The sequence below is a fragment of the Phocoena sinus genome, chromosome 16 (assembly GCF_008692025.1).
Source record: "Phocoena sinus isolate mPhoSin1 chromosome 16, mPhoSin1.pri, whole genome shotgun sequence".
Classification (NCBI taxonomy): Eukaryota; Metazoa; Chordata; class Mammalia; order Artiodactyla; family Phocoenidae; genus Phocoena; species Phocoena sinus.
In genome coordinates, this window is record NC_045778.1 from 10,297,565 (window position 1) to 10,317,427 (window position 19,863).

At 42.2% G+C, this 19,863-nt stretch overlaps 1 protein-coding gene across 1 annotated transcript in view; it reads left to right on the forward strand.

Moving 5' to 3' along the window:
- Nucleotides 1-19,863, forward strand: part of CHRM3 (cholinergic receptor muscarinic 3) — a 515,691-nt gene that overhangs the window by 413,697 nt on the left and 82,131 nt on the right. Inside the window, exon 5 of the mRNA XM_032608221.1 lies at nt 3,441-3,561. The gene's annotated coding sequence lies outside the window, so the exon portion shown is untranslated. The remainder of the gene's footprint in view (nt 1-3,440; nt 3,562-19,863) is intronic.

The window sequence follows — 19,863 nt, forward strand, 5'->3', positions numbered from 1 at the left end:
GCACCAATTTCTCAGCTCAGATCTTTAAATCATAAAGAGATTCCCCCCTCTCCGGACTCAGGGAACTGCAATTCAGTCAAAAAACAAGCTCCACTGTTACCGTGCCCCTTCCCTGTTCAAATGTCAAGAGACACTTACTTGCCATGGAGCATTAGAGACATGGCTTTCTTTTTCTGAGCCTGTTTCTGCACGCATAAAATGGAGATAATAAAGCCTGTTTCACACAGAGGTTTTGAGAATTAAATGAATTAATAGTACCTGCGGTGTCTGCCACACTGTCTCTGTCTACTCTGATGGCCACCACAGACTGGGTGGCTTAGGCTACAGTCATGTATTCTCTCACACATCTCAGGAGGACAAGTTCAAAATCAAGATGCCAACAGAGTTGGTCTCGGGTGAGATCTCTCTTCCTGGTTTGCAGGTGGCTACCTGCTCATTCTATCCTCACTGCCCTTTCCTCTGCGCATGCCTAGAGAGAGATCCCTGGTGTCCCTTCTGTATTAGGGGCCTACACTTATGACCTTATCTAACTTTAATTACCTCTTTAAATGTAGCGTCTCCAAATATGGTCACTTCGGGGGTTAGGGCTTCAATGTAAGAATGGGGGCAGGGGGGCAGCGTGGATACACATTTCAGCTTACAGCACACATCATAGTAAATGATATTCACTCTCGCCCTTCCTGTGCTCCTCCCACCCGCTGGCAACCCCTTGGTTTCCAGTTATTAAATCAAATGTATGTGTCCCTCTTGTCCTAGAGTCCTGCCTCACGTGTAATCGGTTGACTGAGAGCCACAGTCCTGCGTCACGCATATGGCCAGACTCCCAAGGGCCAGGGTACTCTGTGCTCCTGAGAGCACCTCAGGTTGTAGGGATGTCAGTCATCCTCTCTGCCACCCACCACTTAGCGCACCTGCCTGACCGGAGCCCACCGCCAAGCTGAGTAGCAGTACCCCTCTGGGAGATCTGCCCTCCAACCAGTGTCACCTGGAATAACGGAGGCTGGTGGGCACGGATCCCACAGTTGCAGGTGTGCATCTTAGGACCCCTCTGAGAGGCACATGGTCAGTTACTTCATCATACGCACAGGAAGGGTTTGGGTCAACACTTTCCACAGTTACATCTCTAATATTTCTAGAGATCAGCTATCATCTTGGGACCTGTGGTTCCTTCGGAGGGAGAAGAGTAGCAAACAGATCTACAATCCCTTGCTAGCTCAGCCTGCATTTGACCTCAATTTTCTACTGTTTTCTGGCCATGTTGAGAAAGATAGTTAAAGGCATTGAGCTGCATATATACGCATTTAAAGGATCAGGGAGAGTTGATTGGAAAGTTAAATGCATGTACAAAAGCCTGTAGAAAAGATAAGTGTGAAGATTAAAGTCATTAAGATGACTGTGGCAAGTATTTGCTATGTGGAAATGTTCACTGAAGAAACGTGTATGGAAAAAATCTCACTGAAGCCCTGTTACCGTGAGCTCTGACATATGTCAGGCTGCTAAATCAGATACCATTATCCTGTTAATGTGTCGTTTACAGTAAAGCTTGAAGTGCAGAGCAGGCTAGAGGTGTCTAAGAGCTGTTTTGCCCTGCCAGTCATCGTTGGTTCTCATAAATGAAGAGGTTGTGTGACTGATCTGGGGTCCCCTACTCCCCTCTGACCCTGGTCCACACCCTTTTCACAGTTCATCTCTAGACACTGTCTCAGGGGCTTCCCCAGAGACAGCTACCTGCCCCTGTGCTCATAGGGCATCCAGGACACGGGCGAGGCCGCACCCCATGTTCATCAGGTGGGCAAGACCTCCAGGGTGTTCAGATAATCCATTTTTGAATCCCCAAGCCCAGAAGAACCCGTAGTTCTACAGCACAGTAAATAGGAAGATACCTCACAGATCTTCAAGAGAGACAGCAAAACGAGTGGCCCAAAATTGTGCTTTTTCTGCTTTACATTTCAGGGGCAATTTTGTATTTCTTTAAACAGTCTCACACTAAAGCTATAGCCGGGCTTCCCTGGTGGTGCAGAGGTTGAGAGTCCGCCTGCCGATGCAGGGGACACGGGTTCGTGCCCCGGTCTGGGAAGATCCCACATGCCGCGGAGAGGCTGGGCCCGTGAGCCATGGCCGCTGAGCCTGTGCGTCCAGAGCCTGTGTTCCGCAACGGGAGAGGCCACAGCAGTGAGAGGCCCGTGTACCGCCAAAAAACAGCTATAGCCATTTTAAAATGGCCACAGCTAGATGTGTATATTGTTCATTAGGGACTCACACAACAGAGGCATCGAATGAGATTTCTTCTCGTCTCTCCTTACATTCTCTTGCATCGTTAAACTGAAGGCAGACTAGAAACGTCATGACCCATGGTGATTCTTGTGGGCTTATTTCTATCTTCCGATGTGCCTCCGGACCAGCCAAGGAGGTGAACAGCAGAAAGAGCTGCATGTTCTGATGTAATAGGTTAGGTGGTCCTCCCAAATCAGAAGAAAGCATCTGTAGTTCAGCTGTTGTTAAAATTCAAGCCGCCTTATTTACTTTACGGAGTGTCCATCGTGTAGGATAAAGTCGGCCAACTCTTTCAGTGATACTGTGGTTAGGGTCTGTAATCAGTCACGTACACACTGATCTCTGCCTGGTCTAAGGAGCAACAGCAAGTCCCATCCTCTACCCCAGTTAATCTGCTTTAGTATGTGGAGCGATCTGACCTGTCTCCAAGAAAACAGGGCGGTGGAGGCCCTCTGATTCCTTTACTTGGAGTCCTTGCTGGTCTTGAAGCGACTCTCCACTCACATCAGTTATCAAGATATTCCCAGATTCTGGCGCACATTTTGAAGGCACTCACTTCCATTCCGCACTACCTGGTGCTGCATGGGAAGTAGAAACCAAGAGCCAGGAGCCAAGGGAGTGTCAGTGATGAAGGGCAGAGGGGTGCAGATGGGCCCCAGGCCTTATGCGTGCTGTCTCCCAGACATGTCGAGGGCACATGTCGATGTGCCCTCGACATGCACACCAGGGCTCACTTCCTTGTGGAATGCAAAAGGGGCAGATTTGAAACTGCTTTATTGAAGGTTAAGAACAGAATCTTTAAATTCCAAAATCAGAATACAGTTTTCTAAAACTGCACTTTGAACATTCGCAAAGTAATAGAGGAGAAACGTTAATGGGAGTATTTCTGGTTGGAAATCTAACCCACTACATTATAATGCCGTTCAAAAATTATGGCACCGTCACCAACACAATTAAGTATTAATAATTTCTCTTTGTCCCAGCAAAGATTATAAAGCAGAAACTAACACACCATTGTAAAGCAATTCTACTCCAATACAGAAGTTAAAAAAATGATAATAATAATAATTGCTCTTTTATAACCAACTAACAATACATATGACTTAATTCTGATGCTGGGATTCCCGAACAGTGTCTTATAACTTGTATTTGTGTTTGTAAAACAGGATAGAAAACTAACACAAGGCTAACTAAGAGGAGTACCAGGAACTGCAGGAGAAAAGCTTTTGGCTGCTTTCCAGGGACTGTGCATTTGTTTAACCAGAATCTGTTTCAACACATGTAAAGGTGGGTGTACAGTGATGATAATTTACCCAGCATGAAATGTGAGTATATTGAAGAATCGTTATTCTCCAGAAACGCAGTGAGTACTTCTTCAAATAACTTTTGCAACTAGAAAAATTGCCAACACAGAAGAAAAAGTTTAGACTGAGACCCAGATCTTGCTTTTCAATATCAATCCAGGAAGGTAACTTTACAGTTAAGTTAATTATTATATAACCTTAGTAAACAAAGATTCCTATTATCTATCCCCACGTTTACCCAAACGTGCGAGGCAAAAAAATATGTATAAATAATCAATAGGAGTGAAACTTGTGTTCTGAACGCTAAGACCATTGCTGAAAAATGAGACGTGGAAATGTTTTTCATTCAGTTGTGTCTTTGAGGAGCCTAGGAAATTTGCACTGTTTGCATCATTACCTGAGTAACATAGGTACCCAGAGTAGCAATGAAACAGTAAAAAAAAAAAAAAAAATCAGTGAAAAAGAAAAAAAGGACATGCATGGAGAACCAAACCCAACAGCTGTAGTTTCCCCACAGTTATAAAGTGGCAAAGAGATAGACTAGAACTCTGGTCTCAAAAAAATAATAATTAAAATAACAATAATAATAAGGAGGAGGGTGAGAAGTTAATATCAGAAAGATTGGTTCAGTCAGGTACTCAGAAGTTTGAGAGTGAAATGTTACAAACCAATGGTGGAAAGTTTATCACAGATTTATGCCAAAGTGGGATCATTGTCATTATACATAATCTAATTTCAAAGCACTGTATCCTACATTATGTTTAATAATTTTTAAGAAAACTTGATGAAGGAGGCAGATAAGGTGATACCCCTCCAGAAACTGAGGCTTGGAATCAGTGACATAATGACATTCAAGCTAGGAATGTAAAAACCAACAGCCTTATGGAATAATAGAGCCAGAAAAGGCCTCCAGGTACCACGTGGTCATGCCTGATCCCTTTAAGCAGGATGATAGCTAATGCTCCCAAGAAAGTTGACAGGCAGATGGTGACAAATTCCCCTAGCCTTGTTCCAGGAAGGCCACTTACGTGATGCCCAAGGCAGAGCCTGGCTTTCGCTCACTTCTGTGCATTCTGTGTATCCAGCAAGTGGACCATTATGCCTTTGTCCCGGCTCCCTTCCCTCTCAGCCTCAAGTCAGTATCGTCAAGAGAATATCATTGATTGCTCAGAACATTCCCCATGAAATAACTTACTAATGAGTCCAGGTCATCTTTAAGAAACCGTTCAAAAAATAGGTATCACTTTATGATGCTGATAAAATGAATTATTTTTCTCATAAGTAAGCAGTTTATGGGAGGTGTTTCAAATAGGAAAGACAGAAAAAGCAGACAACTCCAGAACACATTTTTTAAGTAAAATGACAAACTAGGGAAAAAATAGTTTTCCAAAAGGAATTAAAGAGAAAACTGCCAAGCAGAGAGAATGTCAAATGATACTAAACGAGGGCAAATGCGGTGAAGAAAACTATAACTGTGCAGCTGTGGGCGGAACCAGATCAGACGCTGACCTTCCACAAACACCTAAAGAACACAGCTCCCGAATAATAAATGTTGAGAGTAGCTGGAGGGGTCCCTGTGTGCCTGGGCCGGTGCCTCCTCGACATGTGCGTGGCTGTCTGCTACCCGGACACGGAAGGCCAGACCGGGGTTGGTGCCTCCAGCCCACACTGGCGATGCCTCATTTCACTGCAGTTTCTCATGGCATATTTATTAACTATCTTTGATCTTTATCGTCTAAAACATCTGTTTTTTTTGTATTTTGGGTTTTTTTTTACATCTTTATTGGAGTATAATTGCTTTACAGTGGTGTGTTAGTTTCTGCTTTATAACAAAGTGAATCAGTTATACATATACATATGTTCCCATATCTCTTCCCTCTTGCGTCTCCCTCCCTCCCACCCTCCCTATCGCACCCCTCCAGGCGGTCACAAAGCACCCAGCTGATCTCCCTGTGCCATGCGGCTGCTTCCCACTAGCTATCTACCTTACGTTTGGTAGTGTTTTTTAAAAATATATTTTACTGAAGTATAGTTGATTTACCATGTTGTATTAATTTCTTCTGTACAGCAAAGTGACTCAGTTATACATGTATATATTCCTCTTCATATTCTTTTCCATTATAGTTTATTACAAGATATTGAATATAGTTCCCTGTGCTATACAGTAGGGCCTTGTTGTTTATCCATTTCATATATCCTAGTTTGCATCTGCTAATCCCAAACTTCCAGTCCGTCCCTCCCCCACCCCTCTCCCCCTTGGCAACCTCGAGTCTGTAAAACATTTGTGTTATGTCCTGAGTCTAGGATTGGAAAACCTTATAATTTCATTACCAGTAACGCCATGTTGAGGATGATATGTGCTAGAAATAGTCAGCAAACATATTTATCATGTTCCATTTAGGACCCGAGAATACACAAGGTGGACTCAGTCCCTTCAGCCAGGGCGTTTCCAACATGGAAGTGTAGACTAAATTTTCTTCCCTGGCTTAACACGTAAAACCATCAAATCCCAGTATTCAATTCTAGTGCAGTGCCAGTCACATCCATTTATCGCTGGCACGTAATCACATTTAGGGGAAAAAACTAAAACCTCTACTGTTTGTGTATAAACGGAAGATAATTAATGAATGCATTGTTTCTTTTTTTTCCACCCTGGAAGACGTAAAGATAGACTAGTTTAATATAACAAAATAAGCATATCCATTAATTAGAATCATGTTTGTGTTCCTTTTTTTTTTTTAACTGAAGTATAGGTGATTTACAATGTTGTGTTAGTTTCAGGTGTACAGCAAAGTGATTCAAATATATATATATATAAAATTCTTTTTTCATATTCTTTTCCATTATGGTTATTACAGGATATTGAATATAGTTCCCTGTGCTATACAGTAGGACCTTATTTTTTATCTTATCTATTTTATACAGAGTAGTTTGTATCTGTTAATCCCAAACTCCTAATTTATCCCTCCCCAACCCCTTTCCCTTTTGGTAACCATAAGTTTGTTTTCTATGTCTGTGAGTCTGTTTCTGCTTCTGTATCCTTTAGGATGGCAAGTATCTTAATAAGAAAATATTGACTACAGGCAAGCCTTGCAAAAGAAAGGTAGTGATTGAGAACACACTCAGGGCAGAGGGAAAGAAATTAACACCTTGTTAAAATACCCATCGGTTATAGAAAGTTAAAGTAACTTAGAACAAACTAACACATTTGGGTATTGACAACAGATCTAAACAAAATCCTAGCCAATGAGTTCTAGCATTTTTGTCTCACAGATTCTTCCTTTTTAATATGTTTCAGATCCAATACCTTTGTTATTTCTTTGAGCTATGCCAGCCAGCCCTAATTCCTCCAGATAAAACCAGCAACAACAGCATTCCCTTTTAGCCCATCTTCATCAGCAACAAGCATCTTTTGCAGCTGTATGCGCATGAGGTGCCTCTAGGAGATCACTTATACATGTATTTGACAGATGTTTACTGAGTGCCCCTGGGTGCCAGTGCAAGTACTGTTTGCTGGGCATTGGGTCACAGTTGTGGGCTAGGCCTGCCCTCAAGGGACGTACAGTCCAATGCATAGCTCTTCAGTTCTAAGAAACTCACTTTCTCATTGTCATGATTTCTTTGCAGAAACATGAAAATCACGATGTTTAGTGTTTTATATCAATTGCATAGGATTTTCCTCATTTATTCTGGCCAGTACTGTATGTTCTAGCCTAGACACTGTCCCACCCGCATTTTACCCCCACCCCCGCGTCACTCATTTCTCAACGTTTATGATTATTCTGTGCACGATACTAATAGGCCAAGTGCCCTCCCTGAGTACTGCTTCCAAACTCTTGCTACCTTGAAAGTGCCACTCAACAGTGTCCTCTTCTGCAGAGCTCCCATCTGACGTTAAGTGCTTTCCACGGTAAACTTAAGCACTTGTGCACCGTTCTCATCCTATATCTGTGTTTCTCTGTGACTTTAAGCCTTTTAAAATTGCACACACTCTGAAGAGATACTTGCACACCCACGTTCATGGCAGCCTTGGTCACAGTACTCAAAGGGAAGAAGCAACCTAAGTGTCCATGGACAGATGAATGGAAAAACAAAATGTGGTGTATCCATACAGTGGATATTACTCAGCCTTAAAAAGGAAGGGAATTCTGATGCATGCTGCATTGTGGATGAACTTTGAGGACATTATGCTGTGTGAAATAAGTCAGTCACCAAAGGGCAAATACTTTATGATTCCACTAATATAAGGGACCTAGAGGAGTCAAACTCATAGACAGAGGAAGTAAGATGGTAGTTGGTTGTCAGGTGCCAGGGAGAGTGGGAACAGAGAGTTATTGTTTCATGGGTACAGAGTTTAGTTTTGCAAGATGGAAAGAGTTCTTGAGATGGATGATGGTTGCCCAACAGTGTGAAGGTACTTAATACCACCGAACTCTATGTACACTTAAAAATTGCTGAGGATGTATTTTATCATAATTTTAAAATGTGTTTTTAAAAATTACTCATACTCATTCCCCCACCCCACTCATTTGTGAATGGGACTCTTTTGCTATCTTATAATGCTGATGTCATTTGTAATGTTCTCTAGACACTGAAAACATAAGATAAACAAATATGCTCGATAGACATAATAAATATGATTGCAGAATGACACCACCTGAGACGGAGAGAAACTTCTTCAACATCAAAGCATGTCAGTCCTTCCTCTGGTTTCAGTGTCATGCAACAGAGTCTGATTAAACCAAGGTCAATGGAGCAGATATTTAGGGAGAGGAGTGTGGCAAAGAACCAAACAAGAAAAAAAAAAAATTACGTTAATCCACAGCATCGGAAAAATGAAAAGAATCGGGTAAAGTAATCAGTCGAAAAGCTTTGAGATAAATACAGAAGCAGGACACTTTATTAAATAGATTTTTGAAACAGGGCGGAAGCAGGCACCGTCATCAATAAAAGAAACCTGTGAGACATATAAGATACACAAGTGAAGGGACTTCCCTGGAGGTCCAGTGGTTAAGACTGTGCCTTCCAGTGCAGGGGGTACAGGTTCGATCCCTGGTCAGGGAGCTAAGATCCCACATGCCTCACGGCCAAAAACCAAAACATAAAACAGAAGCACTATTGTAGCAAATTCAATGAAGACTTTAAAAACAGTCTACATTAAAAAAAAAGATGAGTGAAATCAGATGAGAGAAAGTGCATCAATATATTGAGGGGAAAATGCAAGAAAATCGCATTTCCACAGTAGAGGGAAAGACACGAACCAATGGAAATAATAATAATATATTTCTTCCCGGGCCAACACTAAATGCAAGTTGCAGAGCTGGCCTGTGGTGGAACTCGCAAGTTTTATTGGCAATATATGTGAGGAGACAAAAAGCAGCATATGGAGGAATACAAAAATATACTCTCTAGAGACACTGCCTCTTCAGATGTCAAGAAAAACCTGGCTGAAGTGCAGCGAGAGTGGCACACTGCAAAGTTACAGATTCAAGGCCACCCACAGAACCAAACAGCAAGGCTTAGGCAACTTATTACTGAAATAGCCCCTTTCTTCTCTGCGTTCAGTAGAAGACTCTAGGGGACGAAGAGGGAGAAGCTGAATCACTCCAAGGTGCTTAATGACCCCACCATTAATATGGAAATTACAATGGAGAAGGGACTAACTCTGTGCCCAGTGAAGCATCCCTGTTCCCATCACCTCAGGTCGGCTTGGCGTCCCGGGCAGCCTGGCATCCTGTCCGCTCCCCTGTTCCGTGTGACAGTAGGGGTTACATCATTGTGTTGCATCCTTGCTACTTGACTCGATGCCTCATACACTCTAGCTAAATAAAAGGTGTTTTTTAAATTAAAAATGATGACTAAATAGAAGCGTGAAGACATTGTCATTTGTACCCTGGCTCCACTGCTCATGAGCCCTGTGGGCTCCATTAGGATGCTTTAACTCTCTGTATTTCAGGGTCCTCATTGGTAAATTGGAGGTAGTAATAGTTCCTACCTCAGAGATTTTTTTTAAGGATTAAATGAATTAGAACAGGTAAAAGGTTTAGACCAGAGCCTATAATAGCGTACCTCAATAAATATTAGCTGTTTCTCATATTATTTTCCCTAAGTGATTGCATAAACCTAGTAGCCATCATAAATTTTGCTATACATAGAGAATAAGGAAAATCTTTAAGTACAAATTTAACCCACTAAAAAATTCAACATAATTTCCACCTAACAGTAAAACCTCAATTGTCCATAAATTTTCGGCAGTATATCACATTGAACTGCAAAGATTTTTATGGTACCTAAGTAGTAAATGCTAAGATAATTTTAATGTGCTTTAAATAAGAAAACATTATAAAGTGCACCATATAATTATTTTAGAATATGTGGGAGATAATTTAATTTTCTCTTTGCATTTCAGATTTACTTTTATGATCATAAATTATTCATTCCTCATCAAACACATTTTTATTAAGTATCTATTATGTTTCAGGCATTGTTCTAGACACAAAGGATGCAGTGATGAATTAAAGTCCCTGCTCTCATGGAGCTTGTGTTTCCATTAGAAAAAACAAACACACACACATACACACACATAGTGTTATGGGGCAACAATTGTCGTGAAGGAAAATGGTTCCAGAGGGCATAGCATGAAGAAGATGGCTTATTTAGTGTAGCCAGGAGTGGGCTCTGTTGCAATGACATTTGAGTAAAGAACTGAATGACGTGATGCTGCTCTCTGGGAATCGACTAGTTCAGGAAAGAGGACAGGTGATGCAAAGGCCCTGAGGTGGGAGCATGTTTGGAGTGTTCATGGAGCAGCGTGGAGGCTGTATGGCAGTGGGTAAGAGAAATTCAAGAAGGTAACTGGGAGCTGTAACATGGGTTTGGATTTTGCTCTAAGTAATAGGAAAAGATTGGAGGGATTTTATGCTGAGGAGTGAGATGTTTTATGTTTTACAAGTGCCCCTCTGGCTACTGTCAATATAATGGATGGTAGGAGGCCCAAGATGGAAGAAGCAGACAACTCAGGAGGCTGTTGTGTGAGTTGATCATGGCTTGGACTAAGATTCTGGACATATTTGAAGTGGAGCTACAGGGACCTGCTGATGGGCTGGAGGTACTAAGGGTAATAGATGCTGGTGTAGATTCCATGGGGCAAGATAAGTGTGATTTCCCACGACAGGTATGCAGACTTGCTTTCTTGAAATGTCCTTTATGTCAGCTTGCTTTTGTTTTTGTTGTTGTCTGTTTAGGTTTGAACTTATTTCTATCCTTTTGTGAAAGAAATGAATCTGTGTGGTGAATTGGATTGTTTAACTGTAGTTGTGTGTGGAACTAGCAGTTCTAAATCTAATTTCAGCAGTGGGAATCTTGGCCTCTTTGAGCCTCAACTTCTTTAATTGTAAGGTAAGAAAAACTGTTGCCTCTGAGAATCTGTGTGACTCTCCTACCAGAAGGTATGGCAACTGTTGCTCTAAAGCCTAGTTTAAGTTCTTTTTTCTTTCTTTCTTTCTATCTTTCTTTCTTTCTTCCTTCCTTCCTTCCTTCCTTTCTTCCTTCCTTCCTTCCTTCCTTCCTTCCCTCCCTCCCTCCCTCCCTCTCTCTTTCCTTTGTCTCCCTCTCTCTTTCTTTCTCTCTTCCTTTTTCTGCTCACCAAGGAATTCTAGAACTTTCAAACTTGATTAGCTTAGTTTCCATTGAGGTCAAGAGTTATTCCAGCGATGCTGAGGTTTGAAAATACCTGCTATCTAGTATAGTGTTTTACTTTCCATATTTAAGAAGCATTTATTTTCAAATCAATTTCAGTATATCAGTCTTTGGTGTTTCTTCTCATACCAGCCTTCCTTAAAACTCTCCAACCTGGGCTTCCCTGGTGGCGCAGTGGTTGAGAGTCCGCCTGCAGATGCAGGGTACACGGGTTCGTACCCCGGTCCGGGAAGATCCCACATGCCGCGGAGCGGCTAGGCCCCGTGTGCCATGGACACTGAGCCTGCGCGTCCGGAGCCTGTGCTCCGCCACGGGAGAGGCCACAACGGTGAGAGGCTCGCGTACCGCAAAAAAAAAAAAAAAAAAAAAAAAAAAAAAACTCTCCAACCTGCCTTGTCTGCATGCAGGTTGGGGAGGACTGGGAATGGCAGCCAACAGAATGGTTAAAGCATGAGGAAAACCTCATGGATTTCAAACCCAGCTCTGCCGCTTACTAGCTGTGTGATCTTGAGCAAATTACTCAACTTCTCTGTGTTCAGTTTGCTCATCTCTAAAAAGAAGATAACAACAGTACTTCCCTCACAGGATTGAGGATCAAATGAATTCATGTCTGATAGGCAATCGGGGCATTACCTGACACATGGACAAGCTGAATAGGACTTGATAATTATCATTCCTTCACCCTGCTCAAATACTATACCCTTCCTTTTAAAGAATTTGAAAAAGTCTTAATATTTAAAATCTCTGTGTCTCCTTCCAAGAATTCTTTTTAATGGTAAAATGATACCCATGCCCTGGAACTGTGACTTAAGACAGACTGTGAAATGTGCCTTTTAAAATACCATGAATTTTCAAATCAGAAAGAACTCAGTTAACCCCATCCTGCTTATTTATGGGCTCCATGCATTTGGGGAGATTCTGAGTTTCTAGTCCTACATCTGTCACATAAACATTAAAATACGTACTTCTTGAGGTGGTTGTAAGGTTTAAAAGAGATAATGTATGTAAAGTGCTGGAAAATACATTACATTCTTTATCCTTCACTCTCAGTCAAAACGTGCTTAATTTAAAGCAGCGTATGTAATATTTAACATGATGTCCACAAGAGTCAGAAATGAAATGTGTCAGTGGACCACGCTTGGATGAGAGTTGCTTCTAAGAAAATGAGGCCATATATGATGACTCATGTGGGCAATGAGGGACAGATGACGTCCCTGAGGGGTGGGCACTGCCAGCACATGATCTCCACAGGACCACTCTGTAGCCTCTCACCACCCTGAAACTACTGTGTTTTCGTTTGGTGTCTCCTCTGTCTCCATTTCAGAACATCTAGTACCAGTTGACTGGGGAGACAGAAAATTCCCCTATTCGTTTCATGAGGAGTTTTTCTCAATTGTCTTTCTTTGTGTTTGGTGTTGTTTTTTTAATGCGGGCTTTGTATTCTAAAAGCACATTTAAGAGAGTCAGAGCTATACAATGTTGCCTTATTTCCTTTCCCATCACCTGTCACCCAGAGAGGTGGGTAAAAGCAGCATAGCTCCTGGACCAGGAGTCGGAATAAGCGGCTTGGTCCCAAAACACTACGTAGTGGCCAGAGACTGTTGGAGGACTTGGTTAATCTCTGCATTTTCTCACCTCTAAATGGAAGATACTGAATCAGATGCTTTCTAAGCCTTCCTTCCATCTGTAATCCTTGGATTCCCCGTGAGCGATTTATTTGAAGGGTGCAGTTCAGACGTGGTTACACCCCAGGTCCTGGATGCACCAGGAAAGGGTGCAGGAGGCTGCTGGTCTCTGAGGTTCACTCCTTCAACAAAGCCTTTTGGCATCAAGCGCTGTATAAATACCCTCTTGACCGACTTGAGGGAACAGATACACTATGAGAATACCTGAAGGAACTGTTTTTCTTTGTATATGAATTTTTTTTTTTTTCTTTTGCGGTATGCGGGCCTCTCACTGTTGTGGCCTCTCCCGTTGCGGAGCGCAGGCTCAGCAGCCATGGCTCACGGGCCCAGCCGCTCCGCGGCATGTGGGATCTTCCCGGACCGGGACACGAACCCGCGTCCCCTGCATCGGCAGGCGGACTCTCAACCACTGCGCCACCAGGGAAGCCTGTATATGAATTTTTAAAATATGTTGCTATTCCTGACTATGGTGGTAAGCGTTCTGGCAATTTTAACAGATTTGAGCAGAAAAATGAGAACTCATCCTCCACAATTTTGTCTCCAATATAGAAGGAGTATCACAGAGATTATAAAACTGTTGAGAGTTCCAAGGAAGGGGATAATTTATCATTACAAAGTTAGCCTGGCAATTATCCATTCTCTGAAAATTAAGTCAGAAGTCCAGAAGCAAAGGTGAGGTCTGGAGGTGCCCTGACCTGGAGCAAAAGCCCACCTGTGGGATGGGGAACGCTCTTTGCCAGCAGCATTCCGGGGACGTAATTTACTAAGTACCATGTGACGAAATCAGCAATACAGATTGAAAGCAATATTTTTATATTTTATCAGGAATAAGCAGTAAGACTTTTTAAGTAGCTAGACTTTTCTTTTCGTCTTAGAAGCATCCTTCCCCCAAAGCAAATGGGCGTTAGCATTCTTTATGTGATATGCTTTCTCTGTGTATTTACGGCATTATGTTTTTGCCTCAGCTGTCATGCTTATTTTTTTGCTCATGACCTTAATGGAAATGAGGGAAAAAATTCACTCTACCTGCCTGTGGTCTAGGACAGAATGTTTCACTTAACATTTTGTGGTAAGATCACTTAGAGAAAACTGCTGCATGTGAATCTGTGTGGTCCCTCTGTTGTAGTGCCAGCCTCCTGATTTCTGGAGGAAACTGCTTTTCCACGGGTTAGTTGCCAGCCAATTACCTTTTGTCCTATTCTTGTTCTTCAATTATAATTTTGTCAAACGGAGACAAAAGCTGCCACATCATGTGAAAAGCAAATGATTATTGGTATCTGTGCTGCCTATGAGGACATCTGGATTTCCGTGGCTCCTTGTTCATCTTTGAATTATTCTTTTCCTTTGCAAAAATCCCTAGCATTTGTCTTCATTCTGGGACATTTAGAAACCCTCCACTGGATCTATTCCTTATTAGAGCATATGCTAAGAGGGCACCCTGGCCTTCTTGAGCAACAGGGACACTGCCACTGGGTCCGCTGTGCAGCACACAATTGCATAAGCTACAAAGCCTTGTGGCTTAATTCTCCCAGAGAGTTAGTGCACTCTGCTTTCATATTGACCTGATTTGAGGTCCACCTTCCTTGTGCAACGAGGCTGGGACTGAGCCAGAATGAAATGACTCAGTCCCTCCCCTTGAAAGTGAAGCTTTTTCCTTGGATTGAGCTACTTACCTTGACTCTGTCCTCCTTTGGGACGAGATCTTTCTCAGCAGGCTTTGATTGCTCATACAAAGACACCCAGGCCTGTCCTGTCACTAGGATGAATATGGCCTGTGCTTAAGATGGGGACCCACAAGCCAGAATTTAATGTCCGTGGAAATCGAGAACTAGCCCCTGAGAGGAGAGCTTTCTCAAAATCCTTCAGGCATTGACTTCTCAGAGCCTCTTCTGGGGTCACAGTATCTTATGATCTACATCCCAGAGGAGGTTGAGACAAGACCCATCAAAGGAGGCCGATGCACTTAGACTCAGGGTATTATTCATGGAGCAGCCTCTACCCCCAAATTTCTTGTTACCAACCGAGGAATTCCTATTCACTAACTAGGGAGAATTTTCTTTTAAATCCCGAAGGAGGGGAAGACCTTCCATGTGTGCTGTTCGTAACTGAATTAAAAGACACCCGGGTGGGGTCCAGAGGCTCTGCCTTGTGATTACTTTCGGCATAAAACCACCTCATTACCGAGTCCTCCTGGTACTTCTGTAGCTCAGTTCCCTTGGAAGGTGTCCAAATCCAAAGCTACCTTTACACTAAATTCCTCTGTGCCCTGAATAGTGAGATTATCGGGTCCACCCACCGGCTCCTGCACTTCCTTCCTGCTCAATTTAAATAAACAGTGAGCTGTTTTTCTTTTTGACTAAGTGCCAGTCTATACAACAGCAACAGGAAGATTGTTTTCTATCTATATGCAAATGGGCTGAATTTTCTCCAGTCCTTGGGAAAAGACCCTTTTAACCAAATGACTTATATTGCTGTTTCTTCATGTATAAAATTAGTGGTTTGGGGATAAATAACGTGAGTTCCCTTCCAGCTATATAATTTCACATCACAAACACTGAGGAGGACAAGCTTTGCACACACTAAGCAATTAAAGAATAAACACAGTGGTACATGTTTAAATGCCCGGTAAATACCCATCTGCCTAGCATGATACTCTAGTTTTTTTCTCAACCGGACATCAGCTTCTTCCTGTTCAACTTGCACCATAAACCTTTAAGCAACAAAAACACCCAGCCACTTAGCAAACCCTAAAGCATCCTAGACCTACCTGCTCCTGGCAGCCAAGTTCATATAGTCCCCACTAACCTGAATGCCCCTTACCCTTCGACTTCTGGAAATTCCCATTCCATCTTTAAAGACCTGCTCAAACGTCACCTCCTCTATTAAGTCCTCCCCCTGGACTCTACCTCTCACTCTCGGCGTAACAGGAGACTTTCTTTCTGTGTATGCACAGCTCTTTACTCAGATCTGTGGTCTGATACTTGAAATACCATAGCAAAGCTTGCTGTGTACATGGCTGCCTGCACCAAGTAGGCTGAGATCTGGTCAGGTTTCACTTACCTTTCATGCTGTCTAGCACTATGCCTGATATGGAGCAAGTTCTCAATGACACTCGTTGCGTATAGCTTGAATACGATCCATTAGGGAAAGGTTCTTAAAATATTCTGTTTAAGCTAAAGTTTAACGTGTACACACGATTGTGTATTTAAAGTCAATGCTATAGGAAAAGCAAATGAAGATATGGGCAAGCTTTGGTTCCTGGCAAATTTAGTTTGCTTTCATTACTTGGAGATGTTAGAGGCCATATCTGGTGAAGATTCAGGTGGTAGGCCTGGGGATCAAGGGAGAATTACCCTTTCACCTTAAATTGCCATTTTGATTTAACGTGTTTCCCTGCTAGCAATGTTTTGTCTAGCAATGATAAAATATAAATCACATGGAGCTCTCATGGGCCAACATGAAACTCGGCAGATCTTCAGTCTTCCTGGATTCTCCATGCCAGCTCATTCCTATGCCTTTTGTTTGAAAATGAACAGAGATAGCTCTGCCTTTCTTCCCTTCTTTTTTTCCTATTCCTTCCTTCAATGAAGACATTAAAGCGTGAATCTTTTCTACATTTCTGTGGCCATTCAGCAAGCAACTGTCCAGCTCCCACTGTGTTCTCTGCACCACACAAAACACAGGGAGAGAAATCAAAAGATGGTTTTTGGGTAGTGCTGTCCAAGAGAGTATTCTTTTTACTCAGGAAAAAATATTTATGTAACAACATTTCTTGACTTTCTTCTATGTGTGAAGGCACCGTACGAGACAGAGATGAATAAAGACTGGTTCTCAAAGTCCTTAGAGTTTCAAACAGTGGTTTTCACATTTCGAGTCATGAAATCAACTTAGTAGATTCGGAAGAGCATTTTTACTTATTTAGGATAGCATAGAATAGAACACATCAGGACACCTCCCACAAAGTGAGGATATTGTCACACGAAATTCATTCTCAGTAGAATGCATATGTGTGTGCATTGAATCACAAGGTAGAATGTTTTTATTTCTGTAAAACGCAGTCAAAGAAGTTAGAAGCCCACTGATTCAGAAGAATCAATGAACATGTATACAAGTCACTGCAATTCAGGTTTTAAGAAATTGAAGATGAGACGAAGAGTGGGAGTGAGAGGATTCCATGTCAAATTTATAAGCTTCAAGGACCTCAACTGCCAAAACTGTGTCACGTTTGTGCCACTTTATAACTTCCTTCCTAGGACCAGTCAATTCTGTATTAAAGTGTTATCTCTAAGCACCCCGTCATGCTTAGAGTATTGGAATTAGATGAACTAATTCTGTGAATGTCCTGCTTCAATTGTTAGTATTCATAACAAGTAGAAGGAGACTGATGGGGAGACCTCATATCTGTCTTCTGACTACTATTTATCATCTTTATTATATCAATAATACATATTCACCATATTACATTGCAGTATTTAGAAAACTGACCTATAACCTCATCTCCCAGAGATAATAACTTTTAGTATTTTCCTCGAGGTCATTTTCTGTACATATCATGTACTATACATTTATGTAAGATCACTTTCTTGGATGTCTAAATGTTTTTGAGGAAAGCTCGTGTATTCAGTCTTCTTAAAGAAATAACCAACCATATCCCTAACACATCTTTTGCATCAACTGAAGAAAAACCTTAAAGATTTTCAAGATAATCTTTAGAGTTTTATTTTCAAATTAATTGTAACTAATATGAGTGAACCCCCTATGTGCCAGTCGCTAGGAACACAGGTAGGTAAGCATGTTCCTTCCCTTTAAAGGGTTTGTAATCTAGTAGGGGATAAGAAAAAGGTAAATCACCAGAAAACAAAACAAAACAATGCGATAAGGCTCATTTGAAAAGTAAGTATTACGTGCAGAGGAGAAAATGAAGCAGGTTTTCTGGGGGGCATCACAGGGAGCTTTCCAGAGGAGGTGACCTCGGTAGAAAGAGTGGTGCTGCCAAGCCGGCAGGGAGCCTACCCGATAAAAAGCCAATTCAAGAACCATTTCCAGGCACGATTCAAACACATAACCAACTAAGAGGTAGCAAAACCTGGAACGGGTAGTGCATAAGGGGATTCATCTGACCACAAACCTGGGGACCTTCTCTTTCTAGTGGCACAGGGATCAATCATGACTGGAGAGAAAGAAATGCAATTCTAATTCGCTCTAGCTCACTTCTTGGCCGTACATTAGAGTCATAATAAAGGAAATGTTCGTTGTTGGCTTTCAACTTTTAGAGTCAACCTAAAAACAAAATAAAGAAAATGACGGGGCTTCCCTGGTGGCGCAGTGGTTGAGAGTCCGCCTGCCGATGCAGGGGACACGGGTTCGTGCCCCGGTCTGGGAGGATCCCACATGCCGCGGAGCGGCTGGGCCCGTGAGCCATGGCCGCTGAGCCTGCGCGTCCGGAGCCTGTCCTCCGCAACGGGAGAGGCCACAACAGTGAGAGGCCCGCGTAACGCATAAAAAAAAAAAAAAAAAAAGAAAATGACGATAATGTAACGGATGTAGATAACAGTTTTGGCAACAGAAATACTAAAGATGTGGTCAGCAGAAGATGGAAAAGGGGCAGAAAGAGGAAAGTTGGGCATAGCAATAATACCTCATCTTGCAAAGCCAGGAAAACAGATCAGAGTTGATGTTATAAGAATGCAGGGGTTAACTATTTAAACTGTAAAGGCCACGCCATTATTGCTTTGAGTAAAAAATAAATAAAAGCATTGACAACAGGTATCATTGAAGGGAAAAGCCTACCATAAATATAATACCTTTAGTCGGAGCTATTTCAAAGATTCTCTAACTGTAGTACTTATTCTCTTTAAGCTTTTATTCCTGGAACACTGAACTCATAGCATGATTTTATTTAGGAAACAGTAGTCTAATAGGAAATATATTAGCGTAAGTAAAAAGGTAATTCTTACCATTGATGTCATAAATTTGTTTTGTTTTGTTTTGTTTTGTTTGCGGTACGCGGACCTCTCACTGTTGTGGCCTCTCCCGTTGCGGAGCACAGGCTCCGGACGCGCAGGCTCAGCGGCCATGGCTCACAGGCCCAGCCGCTCCGCGGCATGTGGGATCTTCCCGGACCGGGGCACAAACCTGTGTCCCCTACATCGACAGGCGGACTCTCAACCACTGCGCCACCAGGGAAGCCCATAAATTTGTTTTTTTTAATGTAGCCACATCTTTTTGACTAATGTGTTTTGATTGTTCTTCTTGCTGAAAGAGCAAATAGAAGTTGCAAAGTCAAAAAAAAAAAAGAATCCTTTCCAATTCTAGGGACAAAGGTTGAAACTAGGTAAGAAGAGCCAGCTAGGATGAGGGGAATAAATCAGTCTCCTTTATCTCGCACTTGAATTCATGGAGCTCTGCGTATGTCCCCAGAAACCCATTTGTTTTCCCTGTGAAAATTGTATCAGAATACCCAGGAAATAATACCATGCGTAGCCCATAAAGTCAGTGCAAAAGGACAGGTGCATATGTATACAATAATATATTCAGTGCAGAAAGAATGTACTCAGTCAGGGTTACTTAGAGGTCGGCTTCTTTTGAGTTGATGGAGGTACATTGATAGAGGAGAAGGAATTCAGTGCCATGTGTGCACAGGCATGGATGGCATTTCGTGGATAGAACTGGCCACAGATTCCAGCCAATCACCTGGTATCACCTCTTGTTTTCACCAAGGGGAATATTAGCTTCATCCTGATGAAGCTAAGGTGACCAGTTCCCCAACCAACAAATCCACAAGTGAGAAATAAGAAGACTCAACAAAACATCAGGAAATGCAAGTTATTTTAGCCCTGTCTCTCTCAGCTATTTCAGAACCAAAATCTTATCCTCAGACCAAGAAAGGGTGCAGCTTTAGA